Genomic DNA, 10,624 nt, shown 5'->3' with positions numbered 1-10,624 from the left:
TGATTTCCTTATCTGCACATCGGCCCAGTCGAACCGGTTTTGCAGCAGCAGCCTGGGAAGCAGCGGTACCTCCCCCAGCCCGGGACACCTCCTGCCCGGGACCATCGCTGGCGCCGAGGTGAGGAGCCCTGCCCGGGCAGGGAGGGGACCTGGTGGGTGTCTGGGCCACAGCCCTGGTGGCTTTTTATAGCAGCAGAGGCGGAAGGGCCTTGCCCAAGGCTGGAATGCCTGCAAACCCTTCCCCAGAGCTGGGTAGGACACGGTGCTGCACACAGAGACGTGGGTGCTGATCCCAGCTGGGCGGGAGGATCAGTCCCTCCATCCTTCTCCACTCTCTGGGCAGCAGGGTGGATCCTCTGGACCCTCCTTCCATCCCATCCCCCTAACCCACTCCCAGGAGCTCCTCCTGGCCCATGGGGATGTGTGGATGGGTGGGTGCCCTGGCTGGGGGGAGCAGAGGTGCTGGGGGGGTTGTTGACACCTCAGTATCAAACCAACCCATCCCAATGAAATGGGCCCAGGGTGCACCAGGGGAGGTTCAGATTAGATATTAAGAAAATCTTCTGTACTGAAAGAGTGGTGAAGTTTGGGAATGGGTCCCCAGGGAGGTGGTGGAGTCACTGACCATGGGAGTATTCAAAACCAGGGTAGATTTGGTGCTTTTTGGGGGGATTTAATGGTTATGGGGGTGTAGGACTGACAGTTGGACTTCATGATCTCGAAGGTCCTTTCCAACCTTGATGGTGATCCCGTGGTTCTATTCTGTGATTCCCTTCATCCAGCTCATCTGGGGGACCCGTGCACCGTGATCCCTGCACCCGGGGGGAACTGCACCCCCTGATCCCAGCCCATCAACACCCACCCTGGTGACAACGGAGAGGTGATGAGGGACAGCAGCCCCGGAGACTCCATTCTGGGCCCCGGTGGGTGAAGAGGGATGGGATGGGAAGGGATGGGAAGGGAAGGGAAGGGAAAGATCAGGAAGAGCAAGGCAGGGCAGGGAAGGGAAGGGAAGGCAAGGCACCGCTAGAGGGAAACCTGCGCCTGAGAACGGGAGGAGAGGAGCCGGTTCTGCTCCCTCCTGCTCCCTCTGCCTATGTCAGGGAATCGCCCCCCATCACTAGGCACCTCCCCAGGGCAGCCATGGATTCACTGCAGCTATTCCCAGTTCTCTTCGCAAGATCTGGCTCCCTGCTCAGTCCTGGGGGCCTCAGTTGAGATCTTAGGGAGAAATTCTTTGGTGTGAGGCTGGTGAGCCCCTGGCCCAGGTTACCCAGAGAAGGTGTCAGTGTCAGAACCAGTGTCAGAATCCCTGGCAGTGTTGAAGGCCAGGTTGGATGGGGCTTGGAGCTACCTGGGCTGGTGGGAAGCTGGTGGAAGGAGTGGGACTGGGTGAGCCTTAAGGTCCCCTCCAACCCAAACCATTCCATAGTTCTATGACCCTGGCACCCTTCTGCAATCCCAGGGAACCACGCTGGCTGTCCAGGGCTGCTCGAGCTGCACACTGGGAGTCCTGCCAAGGTGCTGGCTTTGTGTACCCAGCTCCCACCCTCCTGTCCCCACCTGCCACTCCTGCAAGTGCAGATGACATGGCGTGGGATGGAGCATGGGAACAGGGTTTGCAGGATCATCCTTCCCCCAGGTGCTGGCAGGGCTGTATCTGCCTGGCAGGGAGGGCAGGATGGCTCTGGGCTGCTCTGCCAGGAGCAGTGCCACCAGCTAGGCTGCAGGAGCTGCCGTGTGTTGCTGCTGGCCTAGTGCTTGGCTGTTTTCCTCTGTGGAAAATGGGTGATAGCTGATCCCATCAGCACTGCTGTTATCAGCATTATCACAGAGATGCCAAAAGAAACTGTAGCCGAATTGACTCAGCAAAACCAACCCAGTCCTCCCATCATGTGCCAGAAGCTTTGGCTTGCTGAATAAATTGGTGAAGCAGGGATGGATTTGTTTGGGCTCAGCTCACACATGCTCGGGGCAGCTGGGAGCTGAGCTGAGGTCAGGCAGCAGCCTCAGTGCAGGGGCCACACAGTGCCCAGCAGCACAGCTCTGGAGCATCTTACCTGTGAGAAACACAAGAACAGGGCAAGGAACCACACTGCTGGGGTGCTGGTGAGGCTCTGCGGGGTGGTGGTGAGCAGATCCTGTAACTGCAGCTCCTGGAGCATCCCTTGGGCAGTGTGGCTGTAACCTGCAGTTCTGCTGGGAGAAAGTTTCTGCTTTGGTGTGCATTCACCCTGCCCCAGCCCTGCGGATGCTGTTTGTTTGCACAATCCCTGCTTCCAGCCAGACCTGGCGCTCACCCTCCTCCGGGGCACACGCAGCCAAGGAAGGCTCCAGGCGCTGAGTGTTGTTGTGAAAAGTTTTCATGCTACAGGTTAAGCACAAGCAAACATGCCAAGAAGTTGAGGTCTGCTTACCCCATTTCCCTGCCCTGCTATTTCAGCCTCGGCCACTGCTCCTGATAACCCCGGAGCTCCCTCCAGGCGCCGCAGGCACCGCCACGGCCTCGCCCCCCGACATCGGCCACCAAGGGGCAGAACCCACCCCGAAAGGGTAAGGGGATAAAGGGGCTGGGAGGAGCATACGGGGGTAATCACCTCCTGGGATGACGAGGACAGGCCAAATAGCCAACATGGGGCTGGATTCGAGTGTCTGGCTTTCAGTCCTCTGCTCCCAGGTTGTGCATCCTGCCCACTGCTCCCATGTGCCTGCTCTGGATGAAGGAGCCCCTGGGACTGCCAGGGGTGGCAAGGAGCCAGCTCTGCCCCCAGCCATCGAGCCATGCTTGGTGTGCCCGGGTGATGCTTTGGAAGCCAAAGCTGCGAACTCCAAACACATCCTGGTGACCTGGAGCACAGGGAGTGTCCTGGAGCACAGGGAGTGTCCTGGAGCTGCAGCTGCCTGCAGCCGCGTTTTGGGCTGGCAGGAGCTTGGGGCATTTAATGCAAGGTGGCATGGTGACAAAATGGACCAAGACAGAGTGCCAGGCCACTGGGAGCTCCTCAGTGTCCTCAGACCCTGCTGAGCCTCAGCACAGCCCTCAGGCCACCCCTGTCCCCCCAGGAGGGGGCTGCAGATCAGGAGCCCCCCAGCTCTGTCACAGCTGCCTCTCGTCTACAGGAGCCTCACAGGCAGCAGATCCTCGGCCAGTGATTAATGTTTGGTGATGGAGAAATAGGGAGAACCAGCAATTAGTAAAGCCCCAGCTTAGGCCTGCACAGGGCTCTGCCGTCCCCCCCGTGAACACCTCCCCGTCCCTGCCCGGGGCTCGGGAGGAGCCGACGCCGGGCACGGGCACAGCGCAGATGTTATTGTAGGGGCAGCCCCCGGGGAGCGGGGTCAGGGATGTTTGACGAGGAGGAATCGCCATCGGGAGGATGTTTGTTTTTGTAGCAGCTGGATGTGTCTCGGGGAGGGATGGGAACGTCTTCTGTCACTCGTGGGCCGGGAGGAGGCTGGCAGGGCAGGGATAAAGCTCCTGACAAGTTTGGACTAGCAGGCGAGTTGATTAGCTGAGAGATGAAAATTCACAGCTCTGCTCTCGCAGGGGTTGTGAGCTGCTGGGGATGTGTTTATGTGAGGGGAGGGCACCCCCGTGCACGCTGCCCGCCGGTGCTGAGCCCCCCACCCTTGGCTGGGTGGGTGGTGGGGTCCCCCTTCTCACAACAGGCATCCCATCCCCCTGCCCACAGCCCTGGCTGGGACGGGCCAGGTGGGCACAAGGGGACCCAGGGCAGCATTCTGGGGGGTGGGCATCCCATCCCATCTCTGGCCCCAGCGTGTGGGAGGGGGTGAATGCTGCAGCCCCAGCACCACTACAGTAGCCTGGATGTGGCACCACGGGTGCTGGGGTCTGGACACCTGGTGATGCTGGGGGTGTTAATTTGCAGCCAAGGGTGGAAAAGGACCCCAGGCAGGTGAGCACAGCCCTGGTGAGCTGAGAGCCAGACTGGGCTGTGTCTGATGGGACAGATTACCCCGTGATAGACAGAGATAAATGCATACAGCTGGAGGCAGAATAAATCGATGCTCTACGTTGTATAATTGTCTTGAAAATAAGGTAATGACTGGCTCTTGGAATGCTTTGATCTTATCAGAAAGACAAGGAATACACTAATGGCTTTAATTAGACTTCGGGGATGAAATGACTGCGGCCTCCTGGGTGAGCTGGTTTCTGGAATTGACCACTGGTGGGGATAGAAGGGTTTTAATCAGATTTAGGTTCTTTAATACCTGAAATGGTGTCTGCATGCGTGATACAGAACTCCTCTGATGCCTGGATTGATTCTTTTGGGGGGGGAGGTGGGGTAGAGGAGAGAGGGGTCCTACAGGCCTCATGTGCTTGAGCTATCTCTGCATTCAGGAGCCTTTTTCCAATGTCTCCCATTCCTGTTTGACCTCACCAGGGCACTGTGCCACCAGGAAGACCAGGGAGGGCTGTGGAGAAGAAAATAGGAATTTTACGCCTTGAAGCTCAGCATCTTTGGAGGAGGAGTGGAGTCTGCTATTTTTATTTTTCGACTTCTAAAGGAAATTCGAAAACAAGTTATTAAAAAGCAGTGGAGAGCTGGTGATTGTTTAATTTCCCAACAACAGGGTCGTGGCAGGAGGACAGCCTGGTGGCCAAGCTGGAGCATCCAGGGAAAGCTATCGCCAATTACCGCAGCTTAATTATTGCACCTAACGGCTGCAGCCAAAGCAACAGAGCAGCTCCTTATCTCCCTAGGAGCAAATCTCGGTGCTGTCCCCCAGAACACACTGAATCTGTGGTGTTGGAGGAGCAGAGGCTGAGCAGGGTCTGACTCAGCTGTGACTCACCGGGTGCAGCCGCTGGGCGGGGGCTCAGCCCCACGGCTGCACCCACAGGGGTCCTGGGAGGGCCCCAGCTCTGGGGGTCCTGCCTCTCCTCCCCCTCGTTCCTGTGGTGGAACCATGTCCCACGGTGTCCCCAGAGGGTACCTGAGGGTTTGGGTCATCTCCACGGGCTGGACCTGACCTTGCCCCGTTATCTGTCACCAGGCTCTGTGTGGCAGCAGGTGCTGGAGCTGAGCGTCCTCCCAGCCCCTGTTTGTAACTGCAGATTTGGATTATTTTGGTAGGTTGACATTAGCTATCGTGTTTCCCTTATGTTAATTTGTTGGGCTTAGATGAGCTCCCGAAAAGGATTTAATAACACAAGCTGTTGCCAATGAAAGCACAACCTTGTTCAGCAGTCACTGTGCAGCCAAATATTTTTGACGCCAAGCCTCCAGGCGTGGTAGAAGTTCCTTGTAAGTAGCTGAGGTTTCATGTAAGTACAGTCGGGATCACAGTGGGTTCAGGGCTCACCCTGAAGGAGCTGGAGGTGGTGGGTGCTGGGGACGAGCCCCCCAGGACCACTGTGGTGGGGACAGGGAAAATCATCAAGCCACGGGAGTAGCTCAGACTCAGGCAGAGAGCACTGAGCTTGGGTGATTCTGGATCAAAGAGTGGGGCCACGACAGAGACCCCCAAAGCAGTGAGCAAGCTGAGCCCCCACTCCCTTATCCCCAGCAATGGCCACTCTGCCTCCCCTGTGCCAGGGGGATGACCCCACAACAACCCCAGAGCTGTGGGGCCATAGAGAACCTCATGGATGTCCTCATGGATGTCCTCATGGATGTCCTTATGGATGTCCTTATGGATATCCTTATGGATGTCCTGCCACCAGCACTGCCCTGGGGGGTGGAGGCTGGGGGAATGCAAGGGGAGGAAGGTCCATGAGCCACCAAGATGGGGCCTGTCCCCCCCTGCCAGAGTTTCCTTACCCACTGCATGGCCCCAGGTTGTGACAAATCACCTGTGTGTGTGCAGGAAGCCTCACACACACACACACACACACACACACACACACACACACACACACACACACTTGTGTAACATAATCTCTTAAAAGCGAAATCCCAGAAATTCCTTTTTCTTCATGGAAAAAGTTGCCTGGGGGAGAAGCTCATGATGAAGGATGAAAGCTTAATCCTTGAGGTAGAGCAGGACTTGGGGGGGGGGAGAATGGAGTATAAACATGACAGTTGTTGCTCAGTAAGTTGGGAAAAAGAAAAGGTAAGGGGATAAAAGTTGTGTCAGAGCAGGAGGAGGGTGCAGGCTGAGGGTCTGGCTACCAGGAGCCTGGCTGGGCCACCACTGGTGGTGACAAAGGCACCAGTGAGCAGGCCAGGTCCAGACACAGACCCAGGCTGCTGCCCCCTGGTAGGTGAGGATGTGGAGAGAGTGAATTGTGCTCCCCACGGTGTCACTCGTGAGTGGGGACAGCCCCGGGTACCCCAGTGCTGGGAAGGAGCTCCACTCGACTTAGCCCAGAATAAACCAAACCCCAGTGTGTCTGTAGAGTGATCTGTCACATTTTCTGTCACCAGCACAGATGTGGCAGGTGATGTGACAAATGTGGCGGGAGGTCCCCCAATTAAGGAAAGTTAATTAAGTGCTGGAGGAGAGTGCCAGGCTGTCAGTGGTGCTGCCCTGGGATAGAGCCACATCCCCTGGCCCTGATGTGGTGGCAGTGGGGGGCACACGGTGTCCCCAGGCTGGTCCTGGCATTGTCTCCAGCAGTGAATGCTCACCTCTGATGAGAGTGGGTCCTTGGGAAGGTGATGAGAGAGATCAGGGGAGAGGAGCTGGGGAAGGAGGGAAGGACCAAAGGGAGCAGCCTCCTGCCACCCGCTGGCAGCCACCTCTCCAACCAACCTCCTCAAACCAACCTTCTCAAAGCCAGAGAAAACCTTTTTAAACCACAGGCTGATGTGGGCAGGGTGGCAAACACTCCGTGAAAAGGTTTTTTGCAGGCCAGCAGTTGCTCCCTGGCTTTTGGGGTTGTGTGCTTGCTCCCCAAGCATCCCTGAGCCTTCAGCATCCATCCCAAGAGAGACAAACAAACAGGCTCCACTCCTTATTTATTTCTGGGGAAGAGGAGCAGCAGAGGTGGGGTTACACTCTCCAGAGCACAACCTGCTCTGCCTTCACTCACCGTGCAGCAACGCTGTTTATGGGCTCAGATTCCATCCCTCTCCTCTCTTGGGGCTGTGAAGATGTATTTCCTCTTGTGCCATTTCTCCCTCTGGCAGGCAGGCTCCCAGGTGGGTCTGGAAAATGTCAAAGTGGGAAATAAAGTTGTTCACTTAAAAAAAAAAAAAGGAGGAGAAGGAGCTCAGAAGCAGCACTGTGCCAGGGCCTGCTGGGGAGTGTGGCACGTGGTCAGGAGTGGGGTGCTTCAGACACGGGGGGTCCCAGAGCCCCACTCTGTCATTGTCACTGCTGGGCACAAGGGCTCTGACACCTTCCCCACACTCTGCCTGAAGCCTCCGTGGTTTTATTGCCTTTGGAGCAGGCTGAGCCCAGAGCCAGCTGAGGTCACAGCAGCACAAGGTGGTGTCACCCCTGGCCCTTGATTTCCTGCCCTGTATCCAGCCAGGGCTCAGTCTGTCTGCAGTGACCACTGCACAACACCCCTGGATCCCATCCCATCCCATCCCATCCCACCACATTCCCAGTCCCACAGAAGTTTAGGACCTGTCTGGTCTGCAGAACAGGAGCCCAGCAGAGCTGCTGGTGGGCAGGGGGAGCAGCTGAGGGGCTGTACTGGCATCAGGGACACCCAGCAGCCCCTGTCCCACACAGCCCCTCTGCCACAGGAGGGACCAGGAACACCACCCAGGGAACTGGTTCTGGTTTGCCAGAGAAAATTACACGTTGACAAAATAACCTTGGTTTTGGCTTTTTTTCACCCAAATAAGTTTGCTCTGCTGGGACAACAGTCAGACTCAATCTTCAGGGCTAAGAAGCTGTAAGGGAACAGCCAGTGCAGGAGCAGCCCCACACCTGAGGTGTTGGCACTGCCAGGGCCCAGGGGTTCCTGGGGATGTCACCACAACGGGGCCACCACCTCCCACCTGGCCACTGGGGACAGGGCTGCTGCTGATCCCCGGGGCAGCATCATCCCAGCTCCCCATCCGTGGGGAAAGCCATCCCATCACCTGAGCCCGAGCAGGAATACATCTACATCTACATCTACCTTTCCATCTGCACCACTGTCAGCCCTTGCCCCAGCACATGGTGGTGGCAGTGGCACCCCCAGAGGCTGCTGGTGACAGTGCCACCTCCGCTGGTCACTGCCTGGCAAGGGGGGCTCAACCTGCATGTGTGAGCTGCTGGGAAGGGCCAGGAGTGCCTGGGCTGGGCACAGATGCTGCAGATTAGAGACTGAAAAGCTGGGAGGTTTCTGCTGAAGACATTTTTCCGTTCGTGAGGCCATGGGGTGGAGCTGGGGGGGGGGTGGGGGGGGGGGGCAGCTGCAGCAGCAACAAAAGGCAGAAGGGGGAAGGGAGCACGAGGGAGAGATTTTTGATTCATATTCAAAAATTACCCATTTATTGCCAAAATGTCTACATTTTTATGTGCTTAAGCAGAGTGAGTTATGGAAATCTTAAAACAATGGAATGATCTCCTTCACTGCCCTCGATGTGTTCGAAGTCACCACCCCTCCTAACCAAGAGGAATCTCTTTTTTTCAGTTTATTGACTTACAAGAATGCCTCTGCTATCAACACCCTCTGTGTGCATCTCATAAATACCAGGGTGGGACACAGGGTGTTTGGTGGGTGTTTTTTATAAACCCATCTCTGCCCCAACCCTTCCTCAAGAAATGTTTTTATGCTGTTGGGGTGATTTGGCAAATTTTCTATTAGAACCTGCCTGAACAAGAGGGGCTGCAAATTCCTTGAATGCAGTCCAAGCGTGCAGCTCTCTGGTTCCCCTGCTCTCCTCTGCTCTGTGGGAGTCCCCTGCCCATCAGTCACGTCCTGAGCTTATAAATCCTCAGCAGCTCCGTGTGGGAGCCTGAGCAGGGCTCTTACAGGCTCCACCTGCCAGGTAAGGGGTGACAGCAGGCAGCCCCAGCACACGGTTTGCAGAACCAAGCAGGTGTGTTGCATTTTGACACACTGGTGAGGTGGGGTATTATTGGGGTATTGATTTACTGATCTATTGGTGTTTTGCTATATTGCTTTGTGTGGCAGACCTGGAGCAGAGAGGGGCAGATGTGGCAGCTCCAGAGGGATCCTTGTGTCCATCCTCCTCCACAGACACTGCTCGGAGCTGGGATGCTTTCCCGGGGGGAAAAATCCTCCTTGCACATCTGAGCAGGGTAGGAAACTGACTGAGAGTGCAGTGAGGAGCAGAGGGGGGTCCTGCCTGCTGGGATGGTTCTTCCAGAGCTGCTGGGAGCTGGTTTACAGCTCATATCCCACTGAGCAGCAAGCAAGGACAGGGCTGAGCAGGGAGAAAATGAGGAGCAGAGTGGGGTGAGGAGGGGGGTTTGCTGGGGAGGTGTCAGAGCTGTGCAGGGGGTGGCAGCCCCAGCAAGGAGCCAGCCCAGCACGGCGAGAGCAGAGCCCATGGCCAAGGAGGGGGCAGTGAGGGGCAGGAGGAGGTTTTGGGGAATGGGGGCCTGCTGGGAAGCCCTGCTGTCTGCAGAACCCCCCAGTGACCCCTGGTTCCCCAGGCCCTGGCTGCCCTGCCAGGCTCACAGCCCAGCCTGGGGAGGAAAGGCTGCAGGAAAACCTCTGCAGCCCCATAAACTGACACCCGTGTTTATAATATTCCTAAGTGCCATTGCGTGATGATAGCAATTCTCTGACAGGGAAAATTTACTTTTTTCCTTCTTTTTTAAATAAAGTCAGAAAGCTGCAAGTCCCACAAAAGATGTTTTGGCTATTATTCAGGGTTTGTTTGTTTTTCTGCTTCCTATAAGTGACACACTGAGGGCCATTTGCTGCTGATAATGTTACAGGGTTACTCCGTGCCAGCAGCCCCGGGCTCTGCTCAGGCTGCAGAGGGTGAGCCCTGCCCTGCCAGCACCCAGCACCCAAACCCTGGCACCCAGGGTGCTGCCCTCCCAGGCAGCTCCTTGGCTGCAGCTCCTGGGAAAGCAGCCTGGGTTTGAAGGGCTGGAAGTTAGAAGTTGTTTGACCTCCTGGGATAAAACTTATCTGTGCACATTTCACACCCCGTGGGGATGGAACCACTGCTTTGTCTTTACTTTTTGTTAAAGGCAGTAGGAGTAGGAGCTGTGCTGAGGATGCTGCAACCTTCACTTTCCTTCCATTCCACTGAAACCAGACAAAGAAGCCCTGAGAGGCCGTGGAGCTAAAACAGGAGCAGGGATTTATCAGGGTCTCAGTATGGGACATGGCACGGCTGCCACGAGCCCACAGAGCCACAGGGCCAGGCTTTGCAGTGTCCCACAGTGGTGACACCCATTGTTACTCCTCCTGTCCCCAGGGAATCCCAGCTCACTGCAGGCTCAGTCAGCTCCTCAGGCTCTCCCATGGGTGCTGCCCCGGGTGCCACAGCTCCGCCAGCATCTGCTGTGAGAGGCAGGAAACAAGAGATGGGAAGTTTGTAAACATGCTGGGGATGGTTTATGGAAAGGGGTTATGAAATGTTTTATAAAGTGTCCTGATTGCACTGCTGGGTCACTGTATGATTTTGATGATGAATCAGAAAATGAGCTGGAGAACTAGAGGGAAGGGGACAGCAGGAGGGGACAGGGTGACAGGGACATTGCAGGGTTCTCTTCAGCACATGTGCCCAGG

At 56.4% G+C, this 10,624-nt stretch overlaps 1 long non-coding RNA gene across 1 annotated transcript; it reads left to right on the top strand.

Annotated features, from left to right (window-relative positions):
* Positions 1-87: 87 nt before the first annotated feature.
* On the top strand, positions 88-9,730 carry LOC139807468 (uncharacterized). Its single transcript, XR_011730558.1, has 4 exons — positions 88-118; positions 783-923; positions 4,407-4,570; positions 8,543-9,730. It is a non-coding gene; the product is annotated as an uncharacterized lncRNA (long non-coding RNA).
* Positions 9,731-10,624: the final 894 nt, after the last annotated feature.

Source organism: Heliangelus exortis, chromosome 25 (genome assembly GCF_036169615.1).
Source record: "Heliangelus exortis chromosome 25, bHelExo1.hap1, whole genome shotgun sequence".
Lineage (NCBI taxonomy): Eukaryota > Metazoa > Chordata > Aves > Apodiformes > Trochilidae > Heliangelus > Heliangelus exortis.
Note: the sequence above shows the minus strand (reverse complement) of the source record. Positions and strands in the feature narration are given on the sequence as shown.